Source organism: Budorcas taxicolor, chromosome 17, assembly GCF_023091745.1.
Source record: "Budorcas taxicolor isolate Tak-1 chromosome 17, Takin1.1, whole genome shotgun sequence".
Taxonomy (NCBI): Eukaryota; Metazoa; Chordata; class Mammalia; order Artiodactyla; family Bovidae; genus Budorcas; species Budorcas taxicolor.
In genome coordinates, this window is record NC_068926.1 from 31,252,114 (window position 1) to 31,265,432 (window position 13,319).

General features: G+C 32.6%; 1 non-coding gene across 1 annotated transcript; it reads left to right on the plus strand.

The window, feature by feature from the left end:
* The first annotated feature begins 10,209 nt into the window (after positions 1-10,209).
* On the plus strand, positions 10,210-10,316 carry LOC128062671 (U6 spliceosomal RNA). Its single transcript, XR_008200825.1, has one exon. It is a non-coding gene; the product is annotated as a U6 spliceosomal RNA (small nuclear RNA).
* The last annotated feature ends 3,003 nt before the right edge of the window (positions 10,317-13,319 follow it).

The window sequence follows — 13,319 nt, forward strand, 5'->3', positions numbered from 1 at the left end:
ATCTCAATATAGTTAATCAGAAGAAGAAATAATCATTAAATCCTGAATCCTATTCCTAATCAGGACTCAATTACTTGTGTTGAAATCTCAAATCATGTAAATTCCAATGTAATATTTTATGTCACTTGGAAAGTTCTTACAACTGTTAACCCTAAATTTTTTAAAAAATTTAGACGAGAGTAAACTAAGTGATTTCTCCAGGTTCTTACATCTTGTTTATTTGATTATAAAAAATGACTCATTTTATTCAGTTTCCCTCTCATTATTAATAACTGCTTTTCTTCCTGTCAAGGATAATAAAATGTGAGACACAGAGTAGTATTTACTGGCAAGAATAGTACAGAATTCTATTCATGAAAACTATAAGCAATCTTTGTGAAAAATACTACTACACTGTACTCAGGTCAAAATGAAAGCTTTTAGTTCATTATATTAACTCATTTTTTAAAAAGTCATTTTATATTGAGGTCTTTGCAGAAGAATGCTGTTATCAAAAATATGGTTCACTTAAATACTTGGGAGTATATTTTTTTTTAAATCCTAGCATTTACTAGCTAAGATACTTATCAGCTCTTTTTTTTTTTTAATTTCAAGTTTGATTTATTTTAAAGCACAGGAATAGGCTTGTTCATTTTTATACCCCTGGCAGTTAATAAATATTTGTGGAATGGCAAAGTAATAAACATAAACAAATGAGTAAACATCTACATTGTGATGTCCTTATCTCAGGTCTGGTGTCTTTTTTTTTCTTTTAATTTATTTTCATTTTTTTTTTTAAATTTTTATTTTTACTTTATTTTACTTTACAATACTGTATTGGTTTTGCCATACATTGACATGAATCCACTCTTAAAAAGATTTAGGAACCAAAGTTGTATTTATTTTTAATTCATCTAGTAAACTATGCAAATCTTTAAGACACTATGTTTCTCACCACACTTCAAGCATTGTCAGTTCACTGGATTTCATGATGTCTAGGATGCTTTATAGTCGTTGAAGATGTAATTTCTTTTCTTTTCATTAAGTCAAAGACATTTTTCTTTTACATAAATATTGATATAAGAGTTAGGCAAGCATCCAAAAAACCTGTTGACTTGATTTTGTTTTTCTCATCTTCATTAATTTTTTGCTTCATTTACATTCTCCTTTCTCATCCCTTTGAATATAAAATGAGTGGCTTCTTAAACTTTCTGGTATAGCTTAGCATTTATTTTTTAAGTAACTTTTTCCATATGTTTGTTTTTACCTCCATGAAGTCTCTGTGTCTCAACATTCTTCACTCTCTACTCCTAAACTAAAGAAAAAAAAAAAAACTTTAGTTTTCCTTGTTGTGTCTGGCTATGATCTGTAAAATCAGGCATTTCCAGCTCTCTACCCTAAGTTTATAATTTTAATTAGCTTCTGTATAAAATTTCCCTCCTGACTCTACTGCCCAGTTAAAAGAAGTTTCAACTTCCTCCAGTCCCAAGAAGTGAGATGTGCAGGAAAACAGTGATTAAAGGATTAAGAAGAAACCCTTAGAAATCCTATTCCTTCTCTGAAGAAAATTAGGTCAAGTTTTGCCATGTTTTCTGCTTGGCTTCAGAGTTCATGGCTAGCCAACAATATTTGATGATTTAAAATGGCTTTTGGCTTTTCCTTTTAAAAACAAGATTAGTTATGAGTGTCATGTGAACTCCTGCATTTGTGGTAGCACACACTAGATTTAAGGTTATTACTCTTTTTTCCATTACTGATGCTGTCTTTACTCAGAAGTTTATCAAGGATATTCTTTCTTGAGTTGGAAATTTTAATGCTTGATCTCAGAGGCTGACCAATTACTGTTCATCTGAGCTCATTCAAATCTTCAAAGACAGAGTCAAAACAAATAGTGGAGCATGGTAGAGACAAGTATGTTAATCCCCCTGAAAGAAAGACAAATTAGGCAGTATCTATGCAATCAAGGCAGAATGGAACGTAACTGAAAGATACAGTCATTCCAGTTTTCCGAAACCTTTCACCAATATCCAACTGGAAGCAGAATCTAGGAAGAAGATGTGATCAGACTGTAAGATAATATATTGAGAATAAAACTCACCTATTCTATTTTTCATGTTTCTTCTGTCCTGAAAATGAATTCAAAGTTCATGTAGATTACATGATTTAGGTATGCATTTTATTTGAATATAATTATTAATTAAAACTTTTCTCACTTGCTTTTTTGACATCACTCTTGTTCTCCATGCTCTCTAGAAGACCATAGATTGTGGCTCAGAGAGATTTTACATCTAGTGTCCTCAATGTCAGTGGACAATGAATGGTATTCTGGAGTCTGCTCATTCTGGATCCTGAGAGCTGATTGTTAAATATTTCAGGAATTTGTGTTAAACACAGCTCCTATTAAAAGATATATAGTAAGCCATATTAAAATTTCACTGTTTCTTAATTATTGTACTATATGTCCCTGAGGTTGTTTATATCTGTTTCATCTGCCGTGTGGGAATACTGCATTGCACTGTTCATCCGTTCATAACTCTGTATTCCTGAGGTTACTCATATCTGTTCCATCTTCCATATGGGAATACTGCATTGCTCTGTTCATTTATTCATAACTCTGTATTCCTGAGGTTATTTATATCTGTTTCATCTGCCGTATGGGAATACTGCATTGCACTGTTCATCCATTCATAACTCTGTGTTCAGTGATGCCAAGTGGGTGGTTTGCAGTTGGCCATAATGGAAGTATATACACTGTGTGAATGGAAAATGCTGCTCAGCAGAGCTTCCTCCCACACTTTTTACTCCAGAAAGTTAAAATTTTACCAGCCTACCACTGGGTATATATAGTGTACCTAAAAAAAAAGATCCTAGAACTCATTAAATTTCTTAAAATTGCATTATCCAGGAATCCTCATTTATGTTGACCTTTGATTATTTATATTTATATGATTATTATTATATTATTATGATTATTCTAGCTTTCCCAGTAGGAAAATTTTGAAGTTAACAGATATTGAATAAGCTTGTGTTTCTGCAGCTTGTATCCCATTGTAAAACCTGCCTTCAAATTTACCTAGAAGATTGGAGAATCAACTTATACAAGTATTAAAATCAATAAAATAGTTCAAGAAATTTAGATATGATCAAGATGACATTTCAACTCACTAGGAAAAGCTTACCAGATTATAATTTTAGAATGTACAATGTTTGTAGGTAGGAGTAGCATTTATTTGAGTCACTTTAGAGGATAACTAGGCCTCAAATTTGTTATTCACATACTTCAAGTCCTGGTAATGTTGCTCATATTTACTTTGGAGAAACACTTTCTATATCCCCAAGGTGCCATGTACAGCAAAGTATTAAAAAAAATTGATATATTGTAACATAAGAATAACCAAGACAATCAATAAAGAAACTGCTAAAACATGGTACTATTAAGAGTTATATATCCTCAAGCTATTCTATGTAGTGAAAATTGTAAACTGCAAGCTGATTTCCAAAATATGTATCACTTATGGATAAGTGGACAGAGGAAATGAGAGGAAGGGAAGGAGTGGGTAGAAGAGACAAAAGGAAATTTTCTGCACACTTTCACACATGTCTGTATAAAATGGCCCAGAAGTGTACATAGTAAATTCATAGCTATAGTTGACAGTTGATACTTATCTTTTCCTGTATTGTTAGTTTTAAATTTATTTTATATTTTATGTATTATCTGAGTAATGAATATTAGTGAAATATTTAATCAGAAAACACTTCCTGGCATATTATATTTCACCACATAAAGAGATAAAACATCCCTATATTTATATATTTTGCTTTAAGAATTCAACTAGTCCAGTCTGTTGAGTTTTTGCCTATGTATTCACCTTTGAACCCACTACCCATTTCAAGATACAGATCATAAAATAACTAAATTATACTACAGGTGTATGTGATCCTACTCTCTCTTTTTATTTTTTTAACAAAAAAGGGAAATAATAATGAAATTGAAGAAAGGTATAAATACCACATCTATCTTAGTGACAGCTCACAGATTGAAACATCACTTATATGGAAAAACATTTATATCTACATAGTAAAACAGCAAGATGAAAATAAAATACATGTTGACAAAAATATGTTGTGTACAAAAAGTAGAAGAGTTTAATGATATTATGGTCAGAGTCTTCCTTGATTTGTCAGCACATATGATTTTCATCTAATCCAATTATGACTCTTTCCTGTAGTATAATTATTTCATTACCATCAGGATAACAACTAGCAGGTATGGACTGATCAATAAACTATTTTTGCTTTGAAAACAACTGAATAGCATTGTTTATTTGCTGGAGAAGTTACTCTTGTGGTTTCCTGTAGGTGATAATTGCTTTAAAGTTAATAACTGCATTAGATAGAGTAATGGTTTTGATGGTTAGAAAAAGTAGAACCATAAACAGGTGTCTTATATTATTAGGTGATCTAAACCTTTATCTAGAGCAATGGTGGACTTTGAAAGAGTAGATTTTATATTTTATTCTAACTGTTAATGATGCTTTGTTTGACTATGAGGCTGGTAAAACATATGCAGAGCCTTGCAGAAACTACAAAATAATGGTTTGTTTAGCTTATGTTATTTGTTATGAAGACCTCACAGAGCTGACATGTGAAACTCAGTTTTCACTCTTCTTTCTAATATAAAACACACACACACACACGTACATACATACATATATGCTTTAAACAAATGGAAAAAGTATAGAAAATGTATAATGAATATACATGCATCTTCATCTAGGCTGGTGACATCTGACTAGTATACAGTATTTGCTTCCTTTTTTAAAGATCACTTTTAAGGAAAAAATATTATTTTTATAGTTGAAATTACATTTGTGCCTTTCCCTATTCTAAAGTTTGTCCTTTCCAGAGAGAAAAGCTATTTGGATTTGGTATTTCTTATCTTACATATATTTCATACTTTTTGTAAACATACATATTTCATATATATTTCATTCTTTTGTGAATATATATATATATCTTTGCAAGTTTTATGATTTCCCATCAATTATGTCATATTCCATGTACCTTTTAAAGATTTACTTGTTTCTTTTAATTCAACATAGTTTTTGAGATTTAGTCAAGGTAAAACATTGAGTTCTGTTAGCCTCAAATCTTCTCTGGTCTGTAAAATGTTGTTATTGTCGTTCAGTTGCTAAGTTGTGTCCAATTCTGCAATTTCAAGGACTGCAGCACCCCAGCCTCTATCCTCCGCTATCTCCCAGAGTTATTCAAGTCCATTCAAATTCATGTCCATTAAGTCAGTAATGCTGTCTAACCATCTCATCCTCTGCTGCCCCTTTCTCCTTCAATCTCTCCCAGCATTGAGGTACTTTTCTATTGTGTCAGCTTTTTGCATCAGGTAGCCCAGGTACAGGAGCTTCAGCCCCGCAGTCCTTCCAATGAATATTCAGGGTTAATTTCCTTTAGGATTGACTGGTTTGTTCTTGCAAGGGACTCTCAACAGCCTTCTCTAGCATCATTACTCAAAAGCATCAATTCTTTGTCACTCAAGTCTTCTTTACACTCACATCCAATTTGTAAAATAGTCATTACAAATAGAGTGGTTCCCGTCCTTCAAGAACCATTATTTCTGTTCCCCGTGGAGATGAATAGTATTGTTAATGCTATGACCAGTCAGAACTATTTGCACTTTTACTACATGTATATGTACCTAGAAGTGATTAATTATATTATTTTGTGTGTTTGCATGCTATAATTATATGGTTTTGCCTTTTTATAATTATGAAATTTTATTTTTAATTGTACAATACTCCTTGGGAATAAAGTCTCTTTTTAATTGTGTTTATATAGTCACTCCAGACTTCTTCCATTTACTATTTGCAAACTTTATCTTTTTCTAACCTTTTACTTTCAAATCATTTGTTCGTTAATATTGAAAAGCATGTAGCATATAGTTGAATTTTGCTTTTTAAATTTAGTCTGATAACCTGCTTTTTATTTGGAGAACTTAGTGCATTTGTATTTAATATAATTGCCAATATGGTTGGTTATAGTTTTTTCATTTTACATTTTTTCTCTCTTCTGTCTAAATTTATTTACTTTGATCCCCATCTTCACATGTTAAGTATTTTTTAATATTTCTCTTTATTTTAGCTATAACTCTTTATATTTAAATTTTTTCTCTAATAATTATAAAACATGTCTGTAAATGATCACAGTTCCAATTTGTCTTTATAAAAGTTGGTGAAGGTCATTGAGAGAACTGCTAGTTGACCTGTAAGCTGGACTTGAGCAATAGGAAGACTCCCATTTCCTTCTGTGTCCTTGCAATGTATGTTTTGTTTGCCTTCCCCATTTGAGAAGTTTCCTGAGGACACAGCTTTGAGATAGTAATGTGGTATTGAGACCATCTGGGTAGTATATGTGACTAAACTCAATTAAGGCCTCTGTATAAACTTTTAAAATTCTGGCAAGCAGGTGTGGAGATCTACTCATTCTGTTTGTCCCAGGCTGCCTAAGACAAGCTTCATATGTAAATTCCCTTGCTTTTTAAACCTGCCACCTACCATTTGGAGTAATGTGCTTATTTTTTCAATCTACCTTAGGCCTCTGCACATGGGGGTCGTATTATACCCAGGGAACTCTAGGAGGTTGCCAATGAGCAATAATGGCCTACTTTGTGTAAAGTGTAAAATGCTTGTTAATAGTTTAATTTCATTTACTATAACCTCATCCTTTGTGATATAATATGTATTAGGTTTATCTGTATAAAAAATTCAGTTGTAAAGCATTATAAATTTGCTACCATGGATCATTTTTTTCAAAAAAATTAGAGAAGGGAAAATATATCTTATTTATCCATAAGATTGTCATTTTTATAATTTTATTTTATTTTTTGTAGATTTGAGTTTCTATCTGGTATGGAGTTTAATCCCTTCATTTTTTCGGCAAGTGGCAATGTTCAATAGAAATGGTGAGCGTAGACATCTTTTTTATTTCCAGTTTAAACATATGGCTTCTCATGTTCCTTAATTTGAATAGTATTATTGGAGGTTAATCATGCTTATTATTTTCTATATTAGTTTACCGAGTTATTATCATGAATGAGTATGTAATTTTATTGAAGTCAACTATATTTAGGGGGATGATCATGTTTACATTCTTCAATCTGGCAATATAGTAAGGATTATTTCTAAAATTTCTATGAAGCCAACCTTGTATTCTTAGGATGGAGACAATTGGGTCACTTTTTAATTAGCATTTAAAAAAATAGTATGAAATTTGAATTTAAAATTTTTACATTTATGAGTGACATGAATTTTTAATTTTCTTTTTTTAGTACAGTCCCTTTCCTGATTGGTTATTCCTGAGTACATTCAGCAGTTCTGTAACAGTATGTTAATGGCAAGTTGTCTCAGATTTTGTTTCCCTGAGAAGGACCTTAATTTTACCCTTATCTTTGGTTATTTTTCTGGGTATATATTAATTATAAAAACTTAACTTTTCAGCACTTTAAATTTATTATTGCATTTTTTTTTCTTCTATATTGTTTTTTTTTTAATGAAATCAATCAGAGTAATTTTATTTTTCATAATTCTTTCCTAGTAGTTTATCTTTTCTCTTTGGTTGCCTTTAACTTCTTTCTCTTAGGGTTCTGTAAACTTTTGTGATTATACATTTAAGTTTAGATTCCTTTTAATTTATTATATTCAGTTATTGTTGCATCATGAAATAAAAGTTTAAGCAGTCCCCTAAATGTGTTCAGGTCTCAACCATTATTTTTTCAAATTTTGCCTCTCTGAATCCTGTCTAGTCTTTCATTTTGGAAATCCTGCTCTTCAAGAATTGAATTTCCTCATTCTATACTTGATGATATTTAACCCATCTTTCCTATTTTCTATTTCTTTGTCTCCCTGTGTTCTGATCCATGCTTTTATTTTATTCCCAAATATTTCCCATCTTTTCTATGGGGTGTTTTCTTTCCTTAGGTTTCTATCTGATTACTATATTTCATTATTATTTAAAATATACCTGAAGTTTTATATGAGAGGATTACTAGTTGAAGTGCTTGATGGTCTGATTTTGTGGGTGTTATGCCTGTTGACTTTTGCTTATAGTGTATTATAATTTTGGATTTGTAAGCATCTTTTTAATATACCTTCAGCTGTGAGAATCCTGTGAAGCTTGAAGGAGTGTTTGATTTACTTTCACCAAGGAGGCATTTTATTGTTGTTTTTTAAATGTCAGTGATCCCTATTCAAACAGATAATATAAATTTAAATACCTATTATATGTCATGGTAGATCCATAAAATAAAAGATTTTATTTACTTCTATCAGAGTCCTGTTTTTATGTTAATTCCTTAGTGTGCAGTGGTCTCCATTCAAACAAAAATTTAAGTTTAAAAATCTATCATATGTCACAGTAGATCCATGACTAAATATTTCTTTCCTCTGTATGGTTTATGTACACACAGTAGATTGGCCTAGCAGAGAAATACTTTAGATAAATTGCACTTTATAGTAAAAATTGCACATAATTTTTTATTTTATAACAATGTTTTAAAAATTCTGAGTGATAACATGGAAAAAGAGGATTAATAAATGATTAAAATACTGTGAATACTCATTTACCATTCTCAGTTAAAATATTTACTTAAAAGTCGTACACTGTAATTTTGAGGGGCTGCTGCTGCTGCTGAGTTACTTCAGTCATGTCCAACTCTGTGCGACCCCAGAGTTGGCAGCCCACCAGGCTCCCCAGTCCCTGGGATTCTCCAGGCAAGAATACTGGAGTGGGTTGCCATTTCCTTCTCCAATGCATGAAAGTGAAAAGTGAAAGTGAAGTCGCTCAGTCGTGTCCGACTCTTATTGACCCCATGGACTGCAGCCTACCAGGCTTCTCCATCCATGGGATTTTCCAGGCAAGAGTACTGGAGTAAACTAATATAATTACAATATTAGGAAAATACTTTCAGTGATATATGCCACCAGGAACTGAAAATTACAGAAATAATTTAGCACTTGAAGTGTACAAGTACCAGAATTTTTAATAACATAAACCTTTATTACATTTTTAGTGGATGTGATAATAGAATAATATATTTCATGTAGTACTTCCGAGTTGCAGTTATTTGATTTTTATAGAAATCCTAAAAGAGGTATGGCAATATCATTATACTTATTTTACATATAGATAAACTTAGCCTTTGCCTAAGTAACTTTCTTTCTAATACATGGAGGTAAGATTGAATCCCAGATTATTTAACACTAAAATCACTACTGTGCTAAAGTGAAGGTGAAAGTGATTCAGTGGTGTCTGACTCTTTGTGACCCCATGGACTATAGCCGACTAGGCTCCTCTGTCCTTGGAATTCTCTAGGCAATTCTATTGGAGTGGCTAGCCATTCCCTTCTCCAGGGGATCTTCCCAACCCAGGGATTGAACCCAGATCTTTCACATTACAGGCAAATTCTTTACCATTTGAGCCACAAGGGAATCCCAGATACAGGAAATACTTAAACACAAAACAAAACAACAACAACAAATCTCAAAGGACTTTTTTGTACACTATGAGTTTTAATAATTCTTTTGATTAAATTTAAAGATTTGTGGAAATAGAAAAAATATTTTAAGGAATAGAAATGTAATCTGGATTTTCATTGAATTGATTCTTTTCTGTGTGAGAGTTACACAGCTATAATTTCAACTTTTTAAGTATCCTAGTGGTTAAATGTTGAATCACTGGGCACTAGATTTGTCATGCAATAAAAAATAAAATTATATATTTCTTTACTTAATTCAACAAAAACAGATTATGTAAGATGATCTCAGATCTTGTCACACTGCAGATTTTCCTTGTTAAATCTAACAGTAATGGATGAAGCTAACATGGATAAATGGATAACATGGATAAATCTAACAGTTGGAGGAAGCTAGAGGGTTTCTGTGTTTGATATCTTTCTATCTAGTTGAATATAGCACAATTTCAGCATCTGAGATTTTATTAAGAAAGCATGTATGAGTTAAGGTTTAGTTAAGTGCTATAACCAATAATACTTTTATCTCTTACAAATATGTGATTGATAAAACATACAATATATCTATCAATCTGTCCATATATAAGATGGAGTCAGAAATGGCAACCTACTCTAGTGTTCTCACCTGGAAAATTCCATGGATAGAAGAGCCTGGTAGGCTACATTCATGGGGTCCCTAAGAGTCAGACATGGTGCTTGCTTCGGCAGCACATATACTAAAATTGGAATGATACAGAAAAGATTAGCATGGCCCCTGTGCAAGGATGACACGCAAATTTGTGAAGCGTTCCATATTTTTATCACTGATGAACATAGATGCAAAAATTCTCAACAAAATTCTAGCAATCAGAATCCAACAACACATTAAAAAGATCATACACCATGACCAAGTGGGCTTTATCCCAGGGATGCAAGGATTCTTCAATATCTGCAAATCAATCAATGTAATTCACCACATGAACAAATTGAAAAATAAAAGCCATATGATTATCTCAATAGATGCAGAGAAGGCCTTTGACAAAATTCAACATCCATTTATGATAAAAACTCTCCAGAAAGCAGGAATAGAAGGAACATACCTCAACATAATAAAAGCTATATATGACAAACCCACAGCAAACATTATCCTCAGTGGTGAAAAATTGAAAGCATTTCCCCTAAAGTCAGGAACAAGACAAGGGTGCCCACTTTCACCGCTACTATTCAACATAGTTCTGGAAGTTTTGGCCACAGCAATCAGAGCAGAAAAAGAAATAAAAGGAATCCAAATTGGAAAAGAAGTAAAACTCTCACTGTTTGCAGGTGACATGATCCTCTACATAGAAAACCCTAAAGACTCCACCAGAAAATTACTAGAGCTAATCTGTGAATATAGTAAAGTTGCAGGATATAAAATCAACACTCAAAAATCCCTTGCATTCCTATACACTAATAATGAGAAAGTAGAAAAAGAAATTAAGGAAACAATTCCATTCACCATTGCAATGAAAAGAATAAAATACTTAGGAATATATCTACCTAAAGAAACTAAAGGCCTAGAAAACTATAAAACACTAATGAAAGAAATCAAAGAGGACACTAATAGATGGAGAAATACACCATGTTCATGGATCGGAAGAATCAAGATAGTGAAAATGAGTATACAACCCAAAGCAATCTACAAATTTGATGCACTCCCTATCAAGCTTCCAGCGGTATTTTTCACAGAACTAGAACAAATAATTTCAAGATTTGTATGGAAATACAAAAAACCTCGAATAGCCAAAATAATCTTGAGAAAGAAGAATGGAACTGGAGGAATCAACCTGCCTGACTTCAGGCTCTACTACAAAGCCACAGTCATCAAGACAGTATGGTACTGGCACAAAGACAGAAATATAGATCAGTGGAACAAAATAGAAAGCCCTGAGATAAATCCACACACCTATGGACACCTTATCTTTGACAAAGGAGGCAAGAATATACAATGGATTAAAGATAATCTTTTAAATAAGTGGTGCTGGGAAAACTGGTCAACCACTTGTAAAAGAATGAAACTAGATCACTTTCTAACACCACACACAAAAATAAACTCAAAATGGATTAAAGATCTAAATGTAAGACCAGAAACTATGAAACTCCTAGAGGAGAATATAGGCAAAACACTCTCAGACATAAATCACAGCAGGATTCTCTATGATCCACCTCCCAGAATACTGGAAATAAAAGCAAAAATAAACAAATGGGATCTAATTAAAATTAAAAGCTTCTGCACAACAAAGGAAAATATAAGCAAGGTGAAAAGACAGCCTTCTGAATGGAAGAAAATAATAGCAAATGAAACAACTGACAAACAACTAATCTCAAAAATATACAAGCTACTCCTACAGCTCAATTCCAGAAAAATAAATGACCCAATCAAAAAATGAGCCAAAGAACTAAATAGACATTTCTCCAAAGAAGACATACGGATGGCTAACAAACACATGAAAAGATGCTCAACATCACTCATTATCAGAGAAATGCAAATCAAGACCACAATGAGGTACCATTTCACACCAGTCAGAATGGCTGCGATCCAAAAGTCTATAAGCAATAAATGCTGGAGGGGGTGTGGAGAAAAGGGAACCCTCTTACATTGTTGGTGGGAATGCAAACTAGTACAGCCACTATGGAGAATAGTGTGGAGATTCCTTAAACAATTGCAAATTGAACTGCCTTATGACCCAGCAATCCCACTGCTGGGCATGCACACTGAGGAAACCAGATTGAAAGAGACACATGTACCCCAATGTTCATTGCAGCACTGTTTATAATAGGCAGGACATGGAAACAACCTAGATGTCCATCAGCAGATGAATGGATAAGAAAGCTGTGGTACATATACACAATGGAGTATTACTCAGCCATTAAAAAGAATACATTTGAATCAGTTTTAATGAGATGGATGAAACTGGAGCCGATTATACAGAGTGAAGTAAGCCAGAAAGAAAAACACCAATACAGTATACTAACACATATATATGGAATTTAGAAAGATGGTAATGATAACCCTGTACGTGAGACAGCAAAAGAGACACAGATGTATAGAACGGACTTTTGGACTCTGAGGGAGAGGGGGAGGGTGGGGTGATTTGGGAGAATGGCATTGAAACATGTATACTATCATGTAAGAAATGAATCGCCAGTCTGTGTTCAATACAGGATACAGGATGCTTGGGGCTGGTGCATGGGGATGATCCAGAGAGATGATATGGGATGGGAGGTGGGAGGGGGGTTCAGAATTGGGAACTCATGTACACCCGTGGTGGATTCATGTCAATGTATGGCAAAACCAATACAGTATTGTAAAGTAAAATAAAGTTAAAAAAAAAAAAAGAGTCATACATGACTAAGCACACTTTCTGACCTGATAGGTCTATCATATGTATATCAGAAAGTGACCTCTTATATATTACATATATAAGCAGATATAATACATAGCTATTTTGCTTTATTTCCTATCTTATAAAATAAAAATGTTGTTTGAGGAAGATATTGTAGATAATGATGGTTATTGTAGATGATAGATATTGTAGATGATGGTTATTTTTCTGTCAAAAACTACATTGATTTTATATATTTTGTTGTTAGTTGATGAGTTGAGTCACATTGGGGCTCTGAGTTCACATTATTTTACTTTGGATATAGTTTAGAAGTTATAGTTGAGATATAAATGTTGATTAATAAATGTAAGTTATTATCTAGTATTTATTTAGCATATTAGTTAAATATACATATTTTCCTTAATGATATCCATGTTTCTAGCTGTTACTTATTATCT